We start from the raw sequence: 27,728 nt of genomic DNA on the forward strand, positions 1-27,728 counted from the left end.
TTGGCTATGTATCAATTACTAGCTGGAAGTGTTACCATATACATGTGGTATTGATGTGTGTGAACACACTAGGACTGCCGGGGCATTTTTTCCCTCTTTAGGAGGTTTTTTGCCCCGTGCATTGTATATACGCCCATCACTCTAGGGCTATCTATCTTTCCATAGCACACTAAGTAACACACTCTCTATTGTGTGCCTTGAGCTTCCTTCGTCTTCTCCAAGCTATGTGTGTTTCTCTGCAACCCTAATTCCAACAATTGGTATCAGAGCAGGTCATGTCCTCCCGGGCTTATTCGCCAGCTGCTCCACCACACACCTGCTCACTTTCTCCGATTTCAGTGAGCTTTGGTGAGCATTCGCCGGTCAACGAATGTTTTGGGTGAGCTCGAAGAGCTTGGTCTGCTCAGAATTTTGATTTGGGCTCATTTCGGCCTCTGTTTCCATTACAGGCAGTACTGCACAGGCTATTTCGTCATTTTGTGCAGAATTTCTGTCAGTGCCGTTTTCTACATAACAGGTGCCTTACATTCTTCTATGGTTTGTGCTATATAGCACAGGTTGTTCTCGCTCCATTTCTCCTATTTTTGGGCAGTTTTCACATCAGGTGCAGCATTTACCATGGCTGAAACCAACAACACAGATGTGTTCAAGATGTTTGCTGTTGAGGACAGGTTGGATGGGGACAACTACCCTATGTGGGCTTATATGATGCAATATGTTCTTGTGTCAAAGGGTGTCTGGAACATTGTGCAGGGCATTGATGTACGTTCTGGTTCTGAGGATGTAGGCGATGTTGAGGATGTTGCAGGTCTTGCTGCAAGGATTGTAGCTATTAGAGTTGTTTTGCGTACGGCAGAACAAGCTCGTTGGGATGTTAAGGATGCGCAGGCTCATGCATTGATTGCGTTGTCCGTGAAGCGCACCATTGTTCCTCACATCCGTTCAACAAAATCTGCAAAACAGGCTTGGGATATTCTAGCAGGTCTTTATGCAAGCCGCAATGAGGCTAAAATTGCTTGCTGCGTAAAGAGCTGGAGTCGAAGATTATGCATGAGGAAGACGATATGGACACTTTCCTTGCTAGTGTCAAGGATATCAATGAGCAACTTATTTCTACAGGTGAAGTCTGTTCTTGATGCCTTACCAGATTCTTACCAGACTTTTGCTAGTACTTGGAGACTTATGACCCAAGGAAATCCAGAAGTTGTCAAGTTTGATGCATTATGCACATTGCTGTTGCAAGAGCCACTATCCAGAAAAAACAGGACTAGATAGCATGCAGTTGAACAGGCTTTTATTGCTTTTCAAAGAAAGGGTGGTAGCAGTAATGCAGCCACTTCTTATGGTTCTGCTGCGAGTGGCAAAAATTCCGTTACTAATGCTTCTGCTGGCAGTTCTTCGTCTGGCAATTCAGGTGATAAGGGAAAAAAGAAGATGCGTTGCCATTATTGTAAACCTAATGATCACTTGATCAAGTCGTGTCCTAAGTTAAAGGCCAAAGAGGCTAAGAAGAAAGAGGGTGGTACAAATGAAGCCATTGTTGAGTCTTCTGTGAAAGAAGACTGTGATGCTGATGTTGATGCAGAATGGGCTTTTAGCGTAGAGTGCACTTACAATCCTGCTGTCCATGATGCATGCTTGTCAGTTGCTGCAGATTCACATGTGTGGTATTTCGACAGTGGTGCTACAAATCACATTACCTCACATCGTGAATTGTTTACCTCTCTTGAGTCTATCCCTCATGGGAATTCAGTCACTTGTGCCAACAATGCCTCTTATCCAGTTCAGGGAGTTGGAAAGATTGTGCTCACTGCTGCTAATGGCAGTTCCTTCACACTTGTTGATGCACTTTATGTACCTGGGATCAAGAAGAATCTCTTGTCTGTATCCGCACTTGCTAGACTTGGACTTGTAGTCAAATTTGTGGATGACAGATGTACAGTTCATGATCTCAGTTTTGGTGATGAAATTGTTGCATCTGGGCTTTTGTGCCGTGGGCTGTATAATCTCACTTTGTATGACAAGTGTGGACAAAATTTTGCAAATGCTGTTGCAGATTCAAGGGCTATTTCAGATGCAAAACTTTGGCATGCACGTTTAGGTCATCTGAATTTTGCCAGTTTGCTGCGTTTGCAGAAATCTGATATGGTTGCTTCTTTGCCACCTCTTGAAGCACCTGTCAAACATGTTTGTGAAGGTTGTATTTTGGGTAAGATGCATCGTTCTAAATTTCCAAAGGATGGTTCAGTTCAGGCCACATGTAGGTTGCAGCTTGTGCATAGTGATGTTTGTGGGCCCATGCAAACTCCATCCTTGGGCAATTACCTGTACTTCGTGACTTTCATTGATGATTACTCCAGGCACGAAGTCTTTATGTGCTTCAAACAATTTCTGGCTATGGCTGAAAATGTCTTGAAATGTACTATGGACACCCTCCATTCAAATCGAGGGGGGGAGTATATGTCTCATGAATTTAATGCATTTCTGGCTAGTCGTGGGATAAAACACCAATGTACAGTGCCTTATACACCTCAGCAAAATGGTGTTGCTGAGAGGAAAAATAGGTCACTGACGGAAATGGCACGATGTATGGTCAAAAGTTAAGCTTTTCCGCATTCTTTTTGGCTTGAGGCCATCATGTGTGCCACTTATATACTTAACAGGTGTCCTACTAAAGTTGTGCAGTCTATTACTCCATATGAAGCATGGCATGATAGAAAGCCTTCTATTGAGCACATGCGTGTTTTTGGCTGTTTGGCATATGCTTGTTGCCACAAGTGCAGCGCAGAAAATTGGATGATAAGGCTGTCAAATGTATTTTTGTTGGTTATAGTGCTGAAAGCAAAGGTTACAGGTTGTATCATCCGCAAACAAAACGTATTCTGGTTTCTCCGGATGTAGTCTTTGTGGAAGATTCTGTTCAGCCCTTGCTGTCATGTACTAGAGACAGTAATGTAAGCTAACAGGACATTTATGACACTTTGTTGCCTCTTTTGAGTGGTGGAAATACGAATGTAAGTTCCAATGAGGCAAATGTACAGCCTATGGGGGTTTCTGAAAATGTTTTAGATCGGCCTATTACTGATGCAGTTGTACATGATGTACTTGATGAGGAAAGGGATGAAAAACAGCAGGCTAGAGGTATGCCAAAATGGCTGGTGCACACTTTATGTGACAGTAAATTGGATGTGCCTTTGTCTAGTCGTACTCATTCAGGCTCTCGCCATGCATCTTATGCATCAGATTGTTATGCTTTGGCTATGTCTAGCTTACATGATGTTGAGGAGCCTCTGTCTTTTGATGAAGCACAGAATTCAGAAAATTGGATGGCTACCATGCAATCAAAATATGATGCACTTATAGAGAATGACACATGGACTTTATGTTATTTGCCTCCTGGCAAAAAGGCCATTGGTACGAAGTGGGTTTACAAGTTGAAACGCAAGCCGGATGGTGAGATCGATCGCCATAAGGCTCGACTTGTTGCAAAGGGTTATGCACAGCAAAAAGGCATAGATTATGAAGAGACTTTTGCTCCCACTTGTCGTATGACTTCTGTGCGTTTTCTATGTGCATTGGCAACTCATTTTGGTTGGGATGTACATCAATCAGACATTGTTACTGCTTTCTTGAATGGTGACATATTTGAGGAAGTTTATGTAACGTAGCCTCGCGGTTTTGTCATAAAAGGACAATAGGACAAAGTGTGCAGATGTAAGAAGGCTTTGTATGGGTTGAAGCAATCTCCTCGTGCTTGGTATGAGAAAGCTAACACTCATTTGGTCAAACAAGGCTTTCGTAACAGTCCAACAGAAAGCACATTGTATGTAAAGCATGAGGGTGATGTACTTCTCATTGTGGTTCTTTATGTTGATGATTTGTTAATGACTGGACCAAATGAGAGAAATATTGCTGAATTTAAGGCTGATTTGAATGCTACTTTCAAGATGAAAGATTTGGGGCTGTTGCATCATTATTTGGGTATACAGTTTAAGCAATGTGATGGTGGTATTGCCTTGTGTCAGAAAAGTTACATAGAGACATTGCTATGTAAGTTTGGACTTGAGAACTGCAAACCTATTGCCACTCCCATGGAAACAGGTTTGAAGTTGAGTCTACATGATGCTGGTGATCCTGCTGATGTCACTCTTTACCAAACTGCTATTGGCTGCCTCATTTATGTATGCCAAATGAGGCCGGATATTCAGTTTGCAGTCTCACAGGTCAGCAGATTTATGCATAGCCCAGGGTCTAAGCATTGGCAAGCTGTCAAGAGGATTTTCCGCTACCTTAGTGGCACTTTACATCTTGGCTTGTTTTATCCCAAGGGGGGATCATTGCCGCCAGACTTACATGCTTTTTCGGACTCAGATTGGGCTGGTTGTTTTGACACGCGAGTGTCCACAAGTGGTTTTTGTTTCATGCTTGGCAGTTCATGTATATCATGGTTGAGCAAGAAGCAACCTACTGTGGCCACTTCGAGTTGTGAGGCTGAGTACAGGGCAGTCTTCACAGCTACGGTTGAGTGTGTATGGCTCAGACGCCTTATGGCTGATTTGGGTGTTGGACAGGACACTGCCAACACTATCTACACTGACAGTCAGAGCGCATTGGCAGTTGCGAGGAACCCAGTTTTTCATGCTCCCACAAAGCACATTGAGGTGCATTACCACTATGTCAGGGAGAGGCTCGCAGCAGGAGAGATCAGCTTGGCTTATGTGCCAACAGGTTTGAAGTTAAGTCTACATGATGTTGGCGATCCTGCTGATGTCACTCTTTATCAAACTGTTGTTGGCTGCCTCATTTATGTATGCAACACAAGGCCAGATATTCAGTTTGCAGTCTCACAGGTCAGCAGATTTATGCATAGCCCAGGGTCTAAGCATTGGCAGCCTGTCAAGAGGATTTCCGCTACCTTAGTGGCACTTTACATCTTGGCTTGTTTTATCCCAAGGGGGGATCATTGCCGCCAGACTTACATGCTTTTTCGGACTCAGATTGGGCTGGTTGTTTTGACACGTGAGCATCCACAAGTGGTTTTTGTTTCATGATTGGCGGTTCATGTATCATGGTTGAGCAAGAAGCAACCTACTGTGGCCACTTCGAGTTGTGAGGCTGAGTACAACGCAGTCTTCACAGCTACGGTTGAGTGTGTATGGCTCCAGATGCCTTTTGGCTGATTTGGGTGTTGGACAGGCCACTGCCAACACTATCTACACTAACAGTCAGAGCGCATTGGCAGTTGCAAGGAACCCAGTTTTTCATGCTCGCACAAAGCACATTGAGGTGCATTACCACTATGTCAAGGAGAGGCTCTCAGTAGGAGAGATCAGCTTGGCTTATGTGCCAACACAGGACAACCTTGCAGATCTTTTCACAAAGGCATTGTCTCATGAGAAGCTTGAAGCTTTCCGCAATGCTTTGGGCTTACTCCCCTTTGTGGACTGATCATGTCCTCAGGGCATGGCACTTCCCTTTACTCATGTGCCAACTCTCGTTCATCGCATCACTCCAGGGGGGATTTGTTACCCTATACATATGGTAGTGATGTGTGTGAACACTCTAGGACCACCGGGGCATTTTTTCCCTCTTTAGGAGGTTTTTTCCCCCGTGCATTGTATATACGCCCATCAATCTAGGGCTATATATCTTTCCATAGCACACTAAGTAACACACTCTCTATTATGTGCCTTGAGCTTCCTTCGTCTTCTCCAAGCTATGTGTGTTTCTCTGCAACCCTAATTCCAACAGGAAGGTTGTACAAAATAAATTGAGACGGAATATTTCTTTATGCATTTATCTTGAGGAGAAAACCCAATACCTAAGTCAAGCACATATTATCGTAGTAGGACTTCACTTTGCGGAAGACCAAACTATGCGACGAATCTTGAGAATTGGAGTATTTTGGCCAACTATGAGGAGGGATGCTCACTCATTTGTAAAACAACGTCCTCAATGTCAAAAACAAGCACCCATACCTCATGTGCCATTGTTCCAAATATCACTTGTTCCTAAGTGGAGTAACTATTTAGTTACTTACTTATCAAACCGAACATTTCCCTAGGATATGAGTAAATACAGTCAAAGAGCAATTGAAATAGAAGCAAGAGACTATGCTCTTGTTGGAAACCAATTGTATCGGAGAGGTAAGGATCAACATTTGTGTCTTTGTGCAAATGAAGACGAATATATTCCCATTATAGAACAAGCACATGCTGGATTAGTTGGAGGTCACTTTTCTAGTGAGACCACCACAAGAGAAATCTTAATGCCAGACATATGGTGGCCAACACTTTTTGCAGATGCCAAAGAATATGTTCGAAGGTGTGATGCATGTCAACGAGAAAAAATGCCAACCCGTGTAGATAGCATGCCCTTAAGACCAATGATGGGGGCTAGAGCTTTTGCAAAATGGGGTATAGACTTTGTTGGGCCAATACAACCACCTGCTTATAGAAACCAAGCTCAATATATCATTGTAGCTACAGACTATTTGAACAAGTGGGCAGAGGCTAAAGCAACTCAAAAGAATGATGCCAGAACCACAGCCACATTCTTATATGAGTATGTGTTCACAAGATATGGATTGCCAATAGAAATTGTCAGTGATAGAGGAATGTATTTCCTCAATGAGATAATTGAGTATCTGCTTAATGAATTTATGGTCATCCATAACAATTCAGCTCCCTATCACCCACAAGCAAATGAACAAGCTGAGCATATGAATAAAGTTATTAGCTCGGTATTGACTAAAGTGGTTATTTCAGGACGGATATATTGGGAAATGAATCTCCATGCTGCTTTGTGGGCTTATAGAGTTTCATTCAAAACAACTTTGAATGCTACACCTTTTAACCTTGTTTATAGTCTTGATGCCATATTGCCAATAGAATTTCTATTGCCGACACTAAGGGTAGCTAAAGATCTTGAGTGGACTGGACATGAATTGTCAGAGAGACTTGAAGATTTGGAAAATCTTCATGAGCAAAGGCTAACTGTTGTAGCTCACATCTATGCACAAAAGCGAAAACAAAAACAGTTTTTTGATTCCGATCTAGTTACAAAAATCTTCAGAAAAGTGGACTTAGTTTTAATCTATTTCCTTAAGCAACACGTTTTCAAGTTTAAGAAAAAAGGAAACGGACCGTTTATCATTGAAGATGTATCTCCAAGTGGAGTAGTTAAGTTGTCCACTCTAGATGGTAAGCCAATGGCTAATTGGATTAGTGGATGCCATTTAAAGTAGTATAATTTTCCACTAACCAATGAATTAATAGAAAAGATGCATGTAGCAAAGCAAAGAAGACCACTTATCTTCTCCGCAAACTGTAAAACCGATCAAGCAATGGAGAGTAAAGTCTCAGAAGACTCAACCACACCATTCTGACCAACGCAAACCAAGATACCAATGGCGGGTAAAAGCTCAAAGACCCTCATAATTGATACCAACAGCTCGAGAAATCAGCGTGCCAAAGCATCCTGACGGTACAATAAAGCAAAGAGCACACAAGCTACAAGATTTGCTCTTTGGAAGATAGCAAAAGAAAACCTCGACTTCAGAATTCCTTGAGCAACTCTTTCTGAGACAAGGCCAGTTGTCGGGCCTCCTCGGGTATTAATGTTGATGATGTTTTTCTTTTCCACTCTTCATTTTTATTTTGTACCTAGACATTGTAATTGGATCTCCCTGAGATTTTATCATCATTATGGGCTTTAAAGGCATTTAATGTAACATTTTCTTCCATTTTATCTCTCTCTTTCCCACCCCTCCCACTCACCATGCGACCATCAGTGGGCTATGGTGAAGTCTATGCTACCACAATCTTCTGTAACTATTGCTCACTGCAACTAGTTCAGCTCATGCTGCAGGCACTAGCTGCTCTGCTAGGGTTACCCTTCCTTGGATGATGGTGTCGATGTCATGGGTGCCGTCATGTTTGTACTTCATTTGTATGGAATTGACTGGCGATCACTGCCTCCCAGATGGAATTTCTTGCTTATTCTACAGGGCGGCATTGGGATTGGTGATTGGCATTGCTAGTGGAGGGGCCACTATGGTGATGGACGAATCGGTGGTCAACATTGGGGTGGCAGGTGCGCTAGCTTTTGTAACTATTGTTGGTGGGCTGGTCATCCTTCTTTCAGACATTGCGAGTGTCTAGGGCTACTAGTACGGCCTTTGTAATGATGCTTCCTCTAAGGCCTGATAAAGGTTGGCGGCCTATTTTCGGGAATGGATTGAGTAGAAATTTGAGCTTATTGTCGAGGCTTCCTTTAATAGGATTGTGTTTGGCACGAGAAACCCCGTTTCCTCACTCCGCACCCCTTTGCAACGTATTCATGTGTTTCAAGATGAAGACATCATGTTTCACTTTTTAATTTTTAATTTTGGTGGACGTTATGGCCTCCATTTGGCTTCAGCTATGGAAATTCTTCATGTTCTCGCTTCAAAGTAGCACATAGATATGGTGGTAGCTAAATAAAGTTTAGTCATGTTTAAACACACTTTTAGATATATATGATGACCGTTTGGGGAAAGCTCCATACCTCGTCAATGAGTCCTTCAATCTTACTCACTTGCATAATGTAACTACCTCTATCAAAACATGATTGATGTCTAAATATATTATCAGTGTCGTCATGAGTCACTAATTTTTCTTGCTATTCTACTACATGCACAATTCACTCTCATTGTGACCTTTTTTTCCGCATGTATGTATCATCATGTTAAAGAATTTCTTCCTCAACCTAGCAACCTCGTTCTATATCAGTAAAGAGTATTTAATCCTTTAATTATGCCATGTTTTAAAATTCTACCTCACAAAATATCCAAGTATTCTTCCTATACGAGACCCCTACTGTAAACTTGGGCTGTGATCAATTTTTGTAACTTGTATGATGTTGACAGTACATGGTCTTTCTGTGATTTATTTCATCAATTGATGTTATAAAAAGTCATACCCTTATCTGTAGGGCTTAAAATTTGTTGTAGTGAATATTTTGTTGCTTTTGGCCTCTTCAAATGGCTCATTGTTATAGTTTACTTGTTGCTAATTACATATCATTGGTCAACACCATTACCTTAATAGGTTTAGCAAAAAAAAATTGGCAATATAAGTCTCTTTCTTGATTGACCTTAATCAAATGATTTTTATCACGATCCTCTTTATTTTTTGATACATTTCTCTTACTTGTTTAAGGATTCACAAAAAACCTATGCAAACCATAATGCAAGGCAATCAGTTAAGTCATCTCTTTACTTTATCTTGTAAAATCATTTTAAAAGCTTCAGTGATAATATATTAACCATGTTCTCTAAGATTTTCCAATACCGACCTTCTTGGCTAATCAATCAAATATCTTAATTCATCCATATCTTAACTTACTAGTTGACTATACTAACACTTTCATACATGATTGTGCCAAACTCCTAGATGTGTTTTCTTATACCATTCAAAGAGACAACACAACTCTCTTGACATGCGTACATGTAGATATCCACTCAATATCGTGCTGGTATGTACAACAAATACATTAGTGTTCTTTTCATATTTCATTTGTCTACATTGTCTTCTAAGATGAATCCTCACACGCTGCTTTGGCTATGGTTTCTCATTAATTTAAATGATTTTTTATTAAGATCATTTGTCATTAAGCTATATGTCTACTCATGTGATCGAGCTAAGTTGCTCTGGGATAGTGAACAAAAGTTTGAAAGTACCCTCCTACTCAAACATGCTCCAAATTGGTCTCACACATGTGATAAATGTATTATTTTTTATGCCTAGCCTAGTCCATTGGTCACGAACAAACAGATTCGTCGATTTAGGCAGTGTGTAAATACTCATCCTCGTGTAGATCCACCGATTTATGCATAAATTTGAAGATTCATGATTTTTAAACTATATCACATGCAAATTTCACTGATTTAGGCAGCATTTAGAAAATTTTGGAGGTCATTTGGAGGGCCTTGTAAGAAATTGTATTTCTCTCTCTAGAAACTTTTTTTAAAATGCACTTGCACCTTGTGAGTACGTCCAAAAGGACAACTAGACACTCTAAAAAGTAGATTTATATTCCCAATCGTCCTTGAAAACGGTCACTTTTTTATTTAATGCGAGCGTCTTTTTCAGGAGGCAGGTGCAGCGCATTCAATGCAGCTTACGTCATACTGAAAGTTGAAAAGTCACAAACTATCAAATAGTGATAGATTTTGAGGCTTTTGACACCACCAATGCGTCCGGAACGCCAAAATACCCTAAAAACGAATATCTACTTGTTTCATTCCGACATACGGAGAGGCAAAAAATGTCAAAAAACCCCAAAAAATGGGCTTTTTACTTAAGGCACGCGAGGAGGCATTCTAAAATTCTAGAATGCCCCCCTGCGCGCTGTTAGTACAAAGCTCCTTTTAGTGGATTTTGGACAAGAAAGCATCTTTTTAGAGGTTTTTTGACATTTTCCTCTCAAAAAGCTTTCTAAAAAGAGAAAAAAAGGGGCTTTTTACTAACAGCGCGCGAGGAGGCATTCCAAAATTTTGGAATGCCCCCTCGCACGCCGTTAGTAAAATGTTCTTTTAGGGGTTTTTGACATTTTTTGCCTCTTTGGATGTCGAAGCGAGGCAATTGGACATTCATTTCTAGGATATTTGGGCGTTCCACACGCATTGACAGTATCAAAAGTTTCAAAATCTTCCACCACTTGATAGTTTTGTGACTTTTTTAATTCTAGTGATGACGTAAGCTATATCAAATGCACCGCATCTACCTTCTAAAAAAGGTGCTCGCATTAAATGAAAGAGAGTGATCGTCTTCAAGGACCACTAGATTATTAAATGAGGAGAGGGACACCTTTTATATTTCTATTAATATCAATCTATTTTTCTACATAACGTAGGCTCTTCTCTCATTGGAGAAGCTTATTTTTCTCTCTCTTCCAAAAGGCCCTCCAAAAGACCTCCGAAATCTCCTAATGATTCACCAATATTGGTGTAGATTTTCCAATTTAGGCAACACCAATCACTAAATCATGTTGCAGTGGCTGGCCACCACTGTAACTAGTGTAATTTTATTATCCGGGTATACAAAATGAAGGATATTTGGATTTGGATTTGAAATGGATATATGTTGGAAAATATTTGGACTTGGATATATGTGGGATTTGGACTTGTATATGACATTTTACTGTCGCAACAATATTTATGGAATTCGATTGAATTTGATGAGAATTGATTATTGAATGATGAGTGTGACCAATGATATCGTGGTTCATCATGGTATGGTATATACTTCTGGTATGGGACACTAGAATAGGTAGTATATGGACGACGACAGGCATAAACAACGTTGTTTAGTTGAATATTTTTTTCTTTCATTATGATATGCTTATAACACACAATACTAATCACTATTTTTTACCAGTATTGCTGCATATTTCTTATCTTTGCAATTTTTATGATTTAAGTTCTCTTTATGAGCTCTAGCCATTTATGACCGGCAGGCCAGTTTGTACTCATTTTGACCAACAATCTATAAATCAAATACGTGCAAGACGGAAATGGTCACTCTCTTTGATCAACAAAAAAGCTCTCTCTCTCTCTCTCTTTCTCTTACACACACACACATCGACATACAAGCTAAAAACAACCAATTTTCAGCACATACCCACTCACACATACACCCCTTCACTCTCACTCTCTTACTCTCTCTCTCTCCATGGATGAAAATTCTCTCTCTTTTTTCCTCTAAAAAAATCAATGGTTCTCTCTCTTTTTTCCTCTACCAAAAATCAATGGTTCTCTCTCTCTTCTTCCTCTCTCTTGCACACAAACTTACACACACTTGCATGACCACTTGTAAATTTCTCATTTTACTCTACCTATCATCACTCTTAACTTTTTCTTTAACTTTAGAAAAACAAAAATTTATTTTATATTCTCCTTCTCCCCCTAGCGATGGCCACCCACCGACTAGAGATCATCTAGCCTGCATCATTATCCCTAAATAATGCCAAGGCAATGGTCTTTCTAGTGGGGTCAAGCCATGTGCTAGGGCCCTCAGCCTGGCATTAAACATGGCAAAAGATTCCTCATGTCCCCCTATATAAGGAGGGTTAGAGCTCACTCTCAGGACACAGAGGGACGATTACCAACACAAGATCATCACACACACCATATGCATTTCACGTAACAATCATGCACAAAGGGTGTATGCAAGCACTTGAAGTCACCATGATCACTCTAGGGCAACGATCGACAACTCCATTATACTCTTGGGTGTATGGTTTGAGCTTTGTCCTAGAGTACTAGAGCATGAGTCAAGCAGAGAAAATGGGGAATTTTCCCACATATAATGGTGCAAGGTTGTAGAGATACTTAAAGCTCAATTCATGAATAAGGAAATACTACCAAGTTTGCATTACATCTCTCTTGATTATGGTGAGCTTATGATGGGTTAGCAAATACTCAAGATCGTGTTTATGAGTCCAAGTTAATCTATCTTGGAGCCTATTTTTCTTGAGTGATAATCTAGCCTACACACTTGTGTGGACGATCTTTCTCTTTTTTCCACCTTAGCTAGCACGATCCCATTCCAATCAAGTTGTATTAGAGCTCTATGTTATACTAGCTAGGTTTGTTGTTATGCATTTTTGTGTTAGTGATGAGCATCTCCATTATATTGATTAGCATTTCTTAATTATCGTTAAGGTCCATTGGAATTTACATAACTAATTGCACCTCTCACTAATTCAACCGTAATCTAGCTATGTGTGGGCATGTCCTTGGCACCCCCAAGAGGTCACTACCCTCCATGGCTACGTTGGCTTGATTAGGGAGAAGATTGGTATTCGCTTTTGTGCTCATTTTTAGCTAAATGCAACTTGTGTGTGTGCGAAGTATTTCTTGCACCAATTGATGCTCCTTACTTGAGCAAAATTGCATAGCCCCATTGGTGTGTGTGTGTGTGTGTGTGTGTGTGTGTGTGTGTGTGTGTGTAGCCCCATTAGAGAGCTTCTCATCAAGCCTACCCATGCTAAAATTTCACTTTATTGGCCTATTCTCAAGCTTGTGTGTGTGTGTGTGTGTGTGTGTTTTGGGGGGGGGGGGGGGGGGGGGGGGGGCGAGGATTTTCTTTTGCATCAAACGTTTATCACCTTTTTTATTATAAACTATTACCCGTTTTCTTGGCTTGTGAAAAACTATGAGGTGGGAACCCCTTATTAATGATGGTCAACCCATTTTTGAGGGGCCACTCAAGGCAATCCAAATTGGGTACTCACACACAAGGTGTAGCCTTGTCCATTGCTTCGCTAGCTACCCATACTGCCCGCGCATGCCTAAAATGTTTCCCACTGTGCACGCCTACCCGATAGTCTACCCATCCTGATCACGCCTGCTCGGACTTCTACTCGGACTTCGGCTAAGCTGCTCAAAGACTACCCGGCTACCCGTTTTTACTAGGAAAGTTGTTCCATGGCTTGCCCTTTGACCTCTAACTCACCAACAACCATCCCACTTGCCAAAGGGTAGTCCCACAACCTTCAAAGGCTTTGAGAAAGCATCCAAAGCTCCCCAAGCTTCACGAAGGCATTCAATCGCAACATTAAGCTTTAAGTCTGAAGAGCATCAATGGTTTTTCATCAATGTTTCAAACAAACAAGATTTGAAATCAAATATCAAGGAGGTCTTTCCAAGTAGTCCAAAAAGACAACTTTTTTTTTGTGAAGGTTGACCTCACATTCATGAAGAGATACTTCACAAAATAAAACGAAAAATTTTACAAAATCTTCTCTCTCTCTCTCTCTCTCTCTCTCTCTCTCTCTCTCTCTCTCGCGCGCGCAATTACACTCTAAATTTTTTGCAACCAAGCACCATTTGCATTTACGAGGATGACCTTTTAGTCCTGCTTGTGTAAAGGGGTAGACATTAGCTGGGAGAGTCTCCTAAGATAAGACCCCTTTATTAGCGCAATGGAAGATAATGGGCTTAGGAAATTTAACAGGGAGGGCTTTCACACTTGGCAAACCAAATTGAAAGTCTACTTAATGAAAAAGCAATTGTGGGGAGTAGTCAAGGAAACAATCATTGATCCAACATCTGTTGATGGTGCCTGAAACGAGCAATGAGCGCACAAAATCAAGCCAAGGACGAGCAATCATAATTACTACACTGCATGCTAGCCTTCTTGGTGGGCATCCCGCGGTTTTCCTAAGGCAAAGAAAGAGAGAGGAAGTTTGTCAAGCAAGGGTCCCATCACACGGGGCTCAAAGTGAAGAGAGTTAGAGAGTTTAAGCCTCAAGGTCGTGCCTGGGGGTTCACATGCAGTTGGATAGGAGAATGTGGCCAGGTGTCAGGTTTAGGCAAAGTTTTCTAAATGTGGTAATGCCAAGTGTATTCAATGCAAAAAAATGCTAGAGTGAACTAAAATTGAACTGCACAAGCTGGGGAGCTCCATTTTATTCTTTTTTGGGCTTATCCTCTCCTATAAAAGGAGATGCACATGAATTTTGAAGGTCTTTTTGCCGATTGAAGGCTTTTTTAATCCAATTAAAGTTATTTTTTGAACGGGGATTGTGTTGGAATGAAGGGAACCATGATTGTTGTCTCTTGGCGTCGATTCCCCCTCCCACTTCTTTTCTCTGCTTGTGTACGTGCGTTTTTAGGTTTGTGTTGGCGTGTGTGCCCCCTTGAGATTTTTTGTACAAAGTGAGATAGAGAGAAGCTGTGTGCATGTGAAAGTTTGTGAGTTGAGTAGAGTGGAATGATCAGGTCTGTTTGGTGCATTGCAAAATGTGTGTGCATATGGTCCAATGCAAGCGGTGGTTTGCTTATGGATAGTGTCAATTTTTGAAGGTGAACTCTAGTGGATTGGGGCATTGTGTAAACCCTAGGCTATAGTGAGGCCTTTGTTTGTGTGTCGGGTGTGTTCCCCCTTTCCCCCTCTCCATCTTCTGGTGCCGCCACTGAGGAGCTGTCTGATGCATGGATTTGAAGTCTCAATCAATGTTTGGTAGCCAACAAAGTTGTTGGTTGATGGTCAAAGTGTTTGGTGGTCGAGTTTGAAGTTGATAGACATGGCGGAGCCAAGTTTTGGCTCCATTACCGGAGTTGAAGATCCTGAAGATTGGTTAGCCGATTTTGAGCTATGGTTGGTGTCGATGCATATGTTTACGGATGTAGAAAAGCTGCAGACGGTGCCCCTCCTGATGTGCAGACGAGCCAAGATTTGGCATGATGGTTTAAAGAGCGATGATCGAGGATCATGGCAAGAGCTGAAAATTTGATTCTTGGAGCGATTTCAATAAGTGATTACTCTGGAAGAAGCTGGTCAAAGTTCAAGGCGACACACCAGGATGCAAGTATTTTTCTTGGGCTGTTTGAAGCCTGTTGAAAGTAGTTAGAGATTGCTAATAGGTTAAAAGGCAATCAATATTTGAAGTTATTAGAGCTATTAGAGTGCTTACATCCGAGGATTAAAGAAAAGGTCAAGTATGGTGCGGATACATATGAGGACATGGTCTATCTAACCAAGATTAAGAGCCAAAGGTAAAGCCTATTGAGGCAAGGCCTATGGTTGGTTATGCTCCTTGGAGGTTTCCGGTTTTTGATGTGCATATACCAATGGTGGACAAGCTTTTCAATGAGGAGAAGCCCCATATTGAAGTGAGCCAAGGTGCAAAAGCAGTAGCAAATTTTGAGGTTCCAAAATGGATTATAGAGGTAAAACATGTTCTTGTGGAAATCTTGTATGAAAAGGTAGCAAAGTGCAATCAGGTTGCATATATCCAGGGATCAGAAGCATATGAAAAAATTATGCAAAGCCAAGGAGATGGTCAAGAATTTGTGCAGCAGCAAGCGAATGAAGATGCAGATACAGAGTCGGTATATGATGTCGGTGATGAAGAAGATAGAATCTAGAGCTACTGGGAAACAAGCAGAGAAGATAGAGCGGATGAGTCCACATCCTATGGCAAGGAAATAGAGTATGCATGAGCTAGTAAAGGTAAATCTTCCTTATTATGTGTTTGATGATATGGTGAAGCCAACGTTCAAGGAGCAGGGAACAAAGCAAGACATTGTGCTTAATGGGGACCAAGTGAAGGAGTCTATGCCCACCAATGGAGGTATGCAAATAGAGACGACATAGATTCTTGCAGCAAGGGATGAAGTGGCCCTACCTATGGATGATGACCAGGAGGATGGAGTGTGGAGAGAGTTTCTCTCTACCTTGGAAGAGCATGATGGAGCGGTAGAAGAGGAGATTGAAGTACAAGCAGTTAAAGCTAATAGTCAAGTGGAGCTGATTGACCTTGAAGATTAGTTGGCTGCATCAAAAGGGCTTGATGATGTTATAATTAAGTGGTTAGCTACGGAGGAGGAGGTTGTATTGCCAAAGATTGTGGAGATTCCACTGCAGCAGGCATGTTCGATGGTGGATAAAGAAGAAACCCTGGCGGTGGGTTTGCTTCCATTGAAGGTATGTGAGCTCTCATTGATCAACATAGTGGTAGATACAGTTGTGTGATGGATGGTTGAGCAGGTGCGGGGGTCTATGGATGAGGTCTCCACTTACATGGATGGGAGCGAGGGTCAAACATGTGTTTAGATGTGTTTTCAAGTACATGTTTCTTGGATGATGGTATGTTTGATGATCCTTTGTATGGAGTGGATAATAGGCAGGTGAATGCAAGGAGTTTTGAAGATAGGCTATGGGTGGCCTATAACCATGGTGGTCTATGTCCTAGTGTGGAGCACAATGGTATGGTGTTACAAATGGGTGAAAGGCATCAATGGAATATTTTTTATCAAGGAGGAAGACATGATGTGATGGAGGGAGGGGGTGGGGCAACCCACTTAAAGGTTTGGCAGTAGGCTACAATAAGACTATGTATATATGGGTTTGGTTTCTTGATTGTGTGTGCCAGGTTTTGTAGTTGGTAGTGGAATAAAGCTCGTTTTTGGTTGAACATAATGTTCAACTAGGGGATGAGCAATGATGGTGCATCCAATGTTGGTCAGCCAAGGAAGATGGCATGGGTAGGTATGTATAGGCTTCCAGGTGCATGGCAAAGAACAGGAGCAGCTACAAACATCCTAGGTAGATAGGTAACAATAGGTGTGTATGGATGATGCGGTTTATAGGCCAAGAAGGGATCCAATAAGGTCTAGTTTTGGTGGGTATAAAAGAGATTCAAGGTGAAATATCTTTGCCTAGAAATGTAGAGATTGAGTTGTTGAAGGAGCAGGTCCAGACGGCTCATCAAACAGAGCTACAGAGCCCAAAATATTTGATTTTGAAGGTGTAGTATATTGCAGATTTGAGATGCACATGGTAGGTGTTGTTCATTGATTCAAGCCAATTTCAGTGAATGTGTGCGTAGAGGTTGATTTATGGAGCCTACTGAGCTTTTCAAATCGGCAATCAGAGCCACGATGAGAGAGATATTTGCAAATGAAGTTGTGTCGGGGGCTAGGTGTGTGACAGTTTGACTGCTTGGAAGAGCGTACCATCTGGAGGTTTTAGAGCTTGACAAGGTTTGAGGAAGTATTATGAAACATATGGAGCTGATAGAAAGTTATTGCTTGTCAATTGGATACTTGGACGAAGAGTTATTGCAGGCTAAATTTGATGCCAGAGGGTGGCAGTGTAGTATCCGATAGTTTTTATAGTTTTTGGCGGTCTTGATTGGTGTGCGTGAGAAAGTTGAAAGGGAGAAAGGATTTTAAGAATTAAAGATGTGAGGATGCAATTTCGGTAGCACTTTACGGCCCGACAATTGGCCTTGTGAGCAGTCAAATGGTAGAGCCTCAAAGTGGGGGGGAAATGATTTTTTTGAAGTTTTTTATGAGACCTTGGGGCCTTTGGGAGGTCAAATGCACAAGAGGCTGCCATGTGGCCATTGATAAGCCCACATGGGTAGAGCGAGGCAAAATTTTAAGGCTTTATAGCCTAAGATGTGAGCCATAATAGAGTATCAAGAGGGAGAGAGAGAGCTTGTCTCTCCGTGTGGCTATGGAGGTTGGCTTCGAGCACTACACCGCAATGCCTAACGCTCTTTTGGCCAAGAACGGTGGTGCAAGGCAAAACCCGCTGGTGGTGTTGGCATCAATGGAAGACATCAATGATGATGCGGTAGTGTCACCCACCTATAGGTGCTTCACATAGGCCCTATAGGGTGCCACCATTTTGAAAACAAAGGGGGAGCCCCCACTATCAATGTCGCTAATGGTTGGAAGCATTCTGCGGCAGTAAGGCAGAGAGTGAGAGAGTAAGTTTGTCAAGCAAGGTTCCCACCCAACGAGGCTCAAAGTGCAAAGAGTTAGAGAGTTCAAGTCTCAATGTTGTGTCCAAGGGTTCACATGCAGTTGGATAGGAGAATGTGGCCAGGTGTCGCGCTGAGGCGAAGGTTCCTAAAAGTGGTAATGCCAAGTGTATGCAATGAAAAAGAATGCTATAGTGAACTCAAACTGGATTTCACAAGCTATGGAGCTCCATGTTTTTGTTTTTCGGGCTTAGCCACTTCTATGAAAGGGGATGCACATGAATTTTGAAGGACCTGTCCTCTGAACACTCTAAAGTCAAAAGATAAACACAAACGTATTGAATGGGTTTTTTAATTTCAAAAATTTTAACATTTTAACAAGATTATATTAACACAAAAGTGTTTTTAAATCAATTTTAGAGAAAAACCCGTATGTTTTTAAAGATGAAGGGGTCATTTTAGTACCTTAAGCATGTAAGTAAAGGGTTTTTTTGAATACTCTTTGAATGCATGTTATATGAATAGTTTCTTAAATTTTCACCCCCCAAGGATAGACCATAGATCCACGTGGCACTTGCCCATCCTAGCCAAATATTGGATGGTGGGTGTGGTAATTTTAACCATGTCTTCAAATTGGGAGCAGAGCATTCAACACTTGGCCATCCTAACACTTGGAATTTTAAATAAAGTTTGTGAGAAGTAGATCCTAAATCCACCACTTGGCCATTCTAACTAATCTATAGAAGGTGGTTTATTCTAACCAAGATTTGAAATATGGATGCAATCATTGATGTCTCTTAGATTCACCACTTTGCAATTTCAAATAAAGTGTGTAAACAAGGTAGATTCTAGATTTATCGCTTGGCAATTTTACATAAGTCCTAGAAGGTGAGTGCATGCAAGATCCAACATTGTGGCCATTCTAACCAGGTTCTGAAAGGTAAATGCAATGTTTGGCCTGTCCTAAATCTATCAACTTCCAATTTCAAACAAAGTGTGCGGGATAGGTAGACATTAGATCCACCACCTAGCCATTGTAACCACGTTTTGAATATGGTTACATCCACAATCCACCACTTGGCCATTCTAACCATGTCTTGCAAGGTGGATGCAATATTTGGTTCCTCCTACATCTAGCACCGTGCATTTTTAAACAAAGTGTGTGGGATAAATAGACCATAGATCCACCATATGGCCATTATAACCAAGTCTTGAAAGGTGTAAGAAATGGTACATTCTCCTAGTTCCACCACCTTGAAATTCTAACCAAGCCTTGGAAAGTGGATGCATCAAAGATCTATCACTTGCCCATTCTACCCATATCTTGGAAGGTGGATGCAAGATCCATCACTTGAACATTCTAGCCAAGCCTTGGAAGGTGGGTGCATCCAAGATCTACCACTTGGCCATTCTAACCAAACCTTGGAAGATGGATACAATGGTTAGTCTTTCCTTGATTCACCACCTTGCAATCTACCACATGGCTATCCTAACCAAGTCTTGAGAGGTGGGTACATTCAAGATCCACCATTTGTCCATTGTAGCCAAGCCTTGTTGGGTGCATCCAACACTTGGTCATTCTAATACTAGCAATTCTAAACAAAGTGTGTGGGATAGCCAGACCCTAGATCCACCACTTGGCCATTCTTATCACTCCTCCCTTGAGCTTAGATCCAGCACTTAGCCATTCTAACCAAGTGTTGGAAGGTAGATGCAATGGATGGTGTCTCCTATATCCACCATGTTGCAATTTTGAACTAAGTGAATACAAACTTTAAAATTTAAATTTTTTCACCTGAATTCAAATTTACCCCCTCAAATTTAAATTTCTCGCTTGAATTCAAATTTCCAAGCTCCAATGCAAATGTTTTTGGCTCAAGTTTTCCCTCTTGAATTTAAAATTTATTGCAATAAATCAAACTTTCCCACATAAATTTAATGTTTCTTCAAAGTGAAACTCAAAGTTCTAAGATATAGTTGAATAATATGACTCAACTCAAACAATGCCACCCAAATTCTCTCAATATGATTTCAAAATTTAAAGTTACTTATGTAATTTAGGATAATTATGCCACCTAAAATATGAAACAATGCATAAGAGAGATGTTATGGTATGAGAGCAAGATCCATCACTTGGCCAACCTCAATCCCATAAGCACTTGTAAAGAAGACATATGAGACCATGCCTTAGGGAGATGTTACAACATGAGAGCAAGTTCCACTCAATGTCAACCCCAACTTCAACCTAAAACATGAAAGAGTGCCAATATTCTAGGTCCAACTAGCAGCCTAGGTGAAATGAATATGATAGTTGGTCTTTCTTTATATTAAGATCTTTTCTCATTTCATCCCTCTATGTCTTTGTCACTAAGCTACAATATCTTTGTTGAGAAAGAAAAAACCAAATCAGAGTTTGATATGCATTGGGTAGAAAGTAGTCAAACTATACCAAAGCAAATCTTAGTGCAAGTGTTAACCTCACCAAAACTCACAAGTAAGTCTACTCAAACTTACACGCTCGTGCACATTCTTGTTTTTGCCTATCAGTATGTATGTTTAAGTATGTATATATAACTTCACATAGGAAAAACAATCACACAATCACTTGACATACGTATTATAGAATCAGAGAGCATTGAAAAGTGATAAGAAATTGGGCAGCAAGGTGATCCTTAGACACAAATTACTAGAAGTCAAGGAAACATCAGATGGTAACTAAGGGAATTGATCAAAAAGGGGTCTAGAAAACAGATATGGTCAAAGTTTTAAAAAAAGACGGCCATTGTAAGAGAGGAGAGATAGAGAGAGATGCCGGTGGTTAGATCATGAGCATGAGCGAGAACGTGAGCAACATGATGTGAGAGAGACACGAGAGAGAAACATGAATAACTACTCATTGATTCACATGATTGATTCATTCTCCATTTACAATAAGGCTCCACATTTATAACTTTCTCATGCCTCTTGGCACTTCCCTCAGGGTGACTCTTCATGGCTCCCATAAACCTTAGTGTAAATCCTAGGGAGTGGTGCACTTTATGGTTCAACACCTGGCACAGTCTGGTGGTAAACAGTTTTTCAAAGAAAAAAACTTTTGACTCGATACCCACAAATCCCTTGTTCCAAAAACTCAGTGCTCATAGAATACCATGATGCAAAGTGCAGTTCCTGGAGTCTACTCCAAGGTACACAAATACACCACAACAATCCATGAAACACCGACCTTTTTCCCCCCAAGCATTTGGAAAATGTAAAGTACAGTGCCTGGAACTTAATCCGAGATGCACAAAATACACTCCCTAAAGCTATATATTTCATTAAAATCACTAAACCAGGTATAGTGTGCCTTCTCACCAGAAGTGTGAATACAAGTGCACCATTTATTGGCAACATGCCAGGGCTGGGAACCCATCAAATAAATCACATCCATGAGAGCTCATACAAAACAAACTTGTAGAACCATAAAGTAGTGAGAAAATCTCTACTCCTTTGAGTGAAATTGCTTTGGAAACAAATGTCGACAGACTTCAAGAACTCCTTTGCTTTGACACATACTTCTTCAAAAACATTGTGTGATTTGAATTCGATTTGTAAATCTATGCTTTCAACAAGCACATTGAAATCCAAAAACATTAGCTCCATGTTATTTGTACAAAGAGAAACTCCATTCCTTGATGAAATTTGGACTTTAAAACACCAAACATGATCTCCTTCTAGGCTTACAATGACTAAAAGCCATAAGATCTTTGCATCATCATGCACAAAAATAAGCATTAGTTTGCCAAAAATCACAACATCATCACCTTTCCTACCATGGATAAGCATACATGTCCCCTGATGCTTTATATAGGCACCAATTGTGTGGATAAATAAACATATCCCATCACACAACATTGCCTCAAGCAAACATTCATTCAACATACCATCAATTTGTGAAACAGGTTGCTTCACACACACCAAACTTTGTTGTTCGTGTTTGAAAATTTCATCAACAAAAACATCATTTTGGTTAGTCACCATTTCAGCATCATGTAAGCCACCAAAATCTTCTTCCAATGTGAGAGAATTCACAAAAGCATCGATGATATCATTTTCATCATCAACAAGAAATGAGAGATCATGATTTTTCTTCAATGTTTCTTCACAAATTTCAACAAAGCATTCATTTTTAGAGTTGCAATCATTAATTTCTTGAGCCACCTCTCATGATACTCAATAAACAAATCCATGTCATTGTCATCATTTAAAACACCAAAACTATGCAATTCACCATCAAAAACTGATGGAATTTGACCCACAATGCTTTGGTTGATGGTGCAAGATGTGAGTATAGAGCTACTCGAGGACTCTCCTTGGCTTGTTTTGCTTCCTCTCTCTTCACTCCAATCTCCATCATTTGCCCACCAATCCCATGTTCATCATGGTCATCATCATCATCAAATACCCCCTCATCTGCTAGGGTATGCCATGCTCTCAATATAAAAAAATTAAATCTCCTTGTATAAAGCAACTCATGCAAAATTTAGCTCTCTCTTTCAAATCTTTGATGAGATCCAAATGAAAATATCAATGGTATAAGTTTTTACCATCAACACAAAACCAATTGAATGCTCTCTCCAATGAGACTTCAAAGTCATCCACCCATGACTTTGGCTTATATAATTTATTGTGTATAATATCATGCTCAAGAACATAATATTTCTCCAATAGTGTTGATGAGCAATGTCAGGCTTTATGGTCATCATGACCGCATTGCAAAGTACGTTTTCGTTTACATTGTTTCCAATTATGGTCATCTTGGCCACAAAAAATGCAAGAATGCTTTCATTTTTTTTACCATGACTCCGTGAATGATGTTCTTTAGATTATGTCACATGCACTTGCAAATCACCTACCATCATGTCAATGATGAGCTTTGCAGTGAAAAAAAGTTTTTGGCACATTCTACTAACCGCCTTCATACATACGTACCTGATCCCTTTGTCGTTCATGGGTTTTGTGTCACAAGTGTGAGAAATGCCACTTAGAAGCATAAATAAATACTTTGAAATCATGAAATTATCAAAAATTGTAAGTGTTTCTTGCTCATGCTTTTATCAACAACACACGACGCAGGTTCCAAAACCCTTATGGCGCAACCCAAAGCAGATTACCAGCGTTCGCTAACATCCAATGCTCTTAGAACCTCAAAAGACGCACCTAGAATCTCTCTCATCAAGAATTCTGGTGATTATGGCACAAAGAATAGTGCAAAGCCCTCTTTGTTGGTGCAACATATGTTGTCAATGGCCCTATTTGCAGTGGGTCTTCGCTACACAGGATGCAAATAACACACAATAATTTATTGTATTCATTCATTTCAGTGCATGTTTTGTTACCACTTGCAGGCCATGGAACCTCCTTTTTCCTTCACAGAAAGCACTTAACCGGTACAAAGGCCTCCATAATGAGTGAAGAGGCCCACGTCAACCGTTACGCAGAAATGCAAATAAGGGGTGATGTTTTTTTTTATACATTTATTTCAGTGCAGGTCTTGTTACCACACTTGTTGTGATTGTGGGTTGCATCTTGCCCATCCTATGTTCATTTTCCATACTGCTACCCCATCTTGGCACACTCGATGCTCAAATAAAATGTAAAAACAATTATTTGTGAAAAAAATTGCCATCATGCACACGCACCGGTGTTAACCTCCTAGCAGCAAGAGTCGTTGCAATTGATTGCTCTCTTGCAAACAGCACGATTACGATACCCTCACAATCAAAGTAATAGTATTATTAGAATACTGAGAGTTACAATCACCAAAAGATGCTACCCTAACGGTTCCACCTCTATGTAGCAATCGATTGTCACGGGTTCAAATCTTGATAATGTTGGAAAGGCAGAATTATTTTGCCTGCGCAAGAACTTAGCAAAATCTGCAACCAAAACAAAACTTGAATTCTCACCATGTGCAAGAAGTACTCCTCTTCACCATATCTGATGTAACCGACTCACCATCCTCCTCACATTGCTAATAGGTTCATTTCGCCTACATATATGCAAGCACCACTGTAAGATTGCCAAAGTGTAAGAGAGGAGAAATACAGAGAGATGGTGGCGGTTAGAGCATGAGCATGAGAGAGAACGTGAGCAACATGACAAGAGAGAGACACGAGAGATAAACATGAAGAACTACTCATTGATTCACATGATTGATTCATTCTCCATTTACAACAAGGCTCCACATTTATAACTTGCTCGTGCCTCTTGGCACTTCCCTCAACGTGACTCTTCATGGCTCTCATAAACCTTAGTGTAAAGCCTAGGAGTGGTGCACTTTACGGTTCAACAGCCATAAACTGAGAAATGGAGTAAATTTAGGAAAAACATGTCGAAACTTTAAAAACTTTCACCAATGGGGTAGGTTGTACTATAGGAACATGTGTGTCAAATGGCCTTCCAAAACCCTACAAAACATGGATCGTGATACATGTACCTTTTTCACCCATCCAGGAAGGAACATCACCATCTGGTCTTGGACACCATAAATAGTCTAGCTTTGAAGTATCAAGTCATTTGGGTCTCAAATTCCCAACCAAAGAACTAAAATTCTCTAAGTTTTAACAAATTTTCACTAAAATTTGACCTAAAATCCTAACGAGTGATCCAAACCCCAAAATTGTTGGACCAAAGCATCACCTCAATGTGCCCTACCAAGTGGTATCACCAAATAATCAAAATGTGCTCCAACATTGATCGCGATCCATGTACCTCAAAGTGAGATTTCATCTATGGGCTCTTGCCCTAGTGAGTATAGTTGTCCTAGATGCACAAGTGAAGTTTTGACAAAGTTATGCTCATTTCTCATTTTATGGTCAAAGTTTGCATTTTTCCGTTTTTCGACAACCATTTGATCATCTCCTAACTCAAAAAGCAACTTGAAATTGACCACAGGATGCCCCATAAGAAGGCCTAGAATGAGTGGGGGGTGGCACCTTATGAGATCACCGACATCTCATCAAATGAGAAGTCTCACATCACTAACTAGGAGCTAGAATCAATACCAGCAAATATCTTCTTCAAAAGGTTCCAAGTGACTGATGGAACAATAGTCAAGACCACCATATTCCCCAAGGAATTATGGACAGTACATAAAAAATCTAAAGTACTAGAACGGGCTAGATGCTTACATCTGGATAGCTTCTTTAGATTACCACCATGGGGAACAAATTTCTAGAGAGCCCATGAATTGATCATCTCCATTCAATACAATGGAGAAACAACACTAACAGACAAAGATGGGGCAACAGTCAAAGTGAAGATCACCTCGAAGATTATTAATGAAGCCTTTCACTTGCAGCAAGGGACCCACAACCTATTGCGCAAAACCAAGGCAATAGATAATGACAAAGCCTTTTTAAAGTAGAGGGGCCACAAGTTGACCTATCAAGATCTAATCTACTATAAGACAAAGCTGCCTATGTGGTTGATATCCCAACACTTGAAAGTGAAAAAGCCACCTCGTTACACTGAACCGATGTTGCATATGGAAGTGTTCATGGCCATGGGGCTGGCAGAAAGAAGGGTGGTCAGTTGTGACTTTGGAACCTATATCCTGGGAAATTTTGTGGAAGCAAACGTCAAGGGGAGAAAAAATTTTGAATATTGTCAGCGACATTTAGCAACAAATTCAGAACGAGCTCAAACGCAAAGTAGAACAAAGGGAAAGAGAAGAGTTCAAGCGCCAATGCGCCGATGATCTTGAATCATCTGACGAATCTACTAAAGTAGAGGAGACAGACAAAAGTGATATGGAAGGAGGAAATACATAGGAGGAGGGTGGCATAGAGCATTTTGAAACTCATATGAAAAATACGCCATCAACAATAGATACAACCGTACCTCCTCCTACTCAAGAATCAGCTGACGAATCTACTAAAGTAGAGGAGACAGACAAAAGTGATATGGAAGGAGGAAATACATAGGAGGAGGGTGGCGTATTTTGAAACTCATATGAAAAATACGCCATCAACAATAGATACAACCGCACCTCCTCCTACTCAAGAATCAGCTGACTAGGTAGTTGAGAATGAACAAGAAGAGCACACAACATATATGCCTAAGAAAGCAATAGATAAAGTGTCTCCAACAACACATACAACTCAAAATACGGAGAAAGCTAAAGATCAAGACATTGAACAAACTTCAATTGCACCTAAAGAAAAACATGATAAAGGTAGGATAGTGGAAGAAACAAACACAATATAAGTTGACATTAAAGACCAAGACATTGAACAAACTTCAATTGCACCTAAAGAAAAACATGATAAAGGTAGGATAGTGGAAGAAAAAAACACAATATAAGTTGGCACCTCTAACCAACCTCAAGGGACACAACAAAAATTGCCCCGTTCACAGGCAATGATCGATGAAGGGACTAACATTTGACGCACATTTGGAACAAATCAAGCTACAGTTTAAATGTCAAAGATAACTCTGCAACCTGCACAACTTGGAGCTGGAGGATACAAGGAGAGAGTCCTCTAAAGTAGTTAAGGACAATCTAGCATTGCAAAAAAATATTGAAGGATTACAAACAGTGCAAACATAACTCTAGTTAGAAATTCAAAGAGAACAAGAAAATGTTGCATATTACTACAAGGAAGTTCAAGCTTTCAATGAAGCAAATCAAAATTTGCAGGTAGACTCAAGGTAGAGCAGTAGCACCTAGAAGAAGAGTTAGAAAAAGAAAAGAAAAAGAACACCAAACTTGGAGAATCATATTCAATGGTGAACAAAACACTTACACAACTCTTAGTCATGCAAGAGATACCAATATTGGCAAGTACGTCAGCACAACCACCTTCAATGACACAAGAGCTAAAGTATCTAAAGGTTGTCCTAGCTAACGAGCATTATGACAAAAAAATTCTAACAGCAGGGCATAGAGCAATACAGAAAGCCAAAGATGAGGAGATTGAACAGCTCTAAGAACAATTGGCCAAAGCAAAGGAGGACCTGGCTGCTCAAAGTGAAGCACATTAGGAGGCATTACAACAGAAAGATATAGCCATTAAGGCCATGCAAGCCCAGCCAACTCCTGTAGAATTATCTCAGTCAACACGACAAGGACAGATGGCACAGCATTTTCCACATACTAAGATGCCCAATTCTACAGTAGAAACATCATTTCCTGGGTTTGAATATCCAGCCGATGCGCAAGTTCTCAAAACTGTCAAAGAAGAAAATTAACGGTGGATCTTGAAACTGCATGATCCTTCACACAAATAATATCTGCAATACAAACTCAAGGTGTTATAATCAACTGCTCTTCTCATGATTACACGTGGCGATGAAGTTGTGAAGAATCTAGGACATGAAATGACTGCACTTCCATTGATGAGACATGAAGCTCTCTTATGGACAAGGAAAATGCTACCTACCCTAGAGCCCAATCACAAAGGGGATTAAAGGAGTGTTTTTGT

Source organism: Adiantum capillus-veneris, chromosome 26 (assembly GCF_014529385.1).
Source record: "Adiantum capillus-veneris isolate H3 chromosome 26, ASM1452938v2, whole genome shotgun sequence".
Taxonomy (NCBI): Eukaryota; Viridiplantae; Streptophyta; class Polypodiopsida; order Polypodiales; family Pteridaceae; genus Adiantum; species Adiantum capillus-veneris.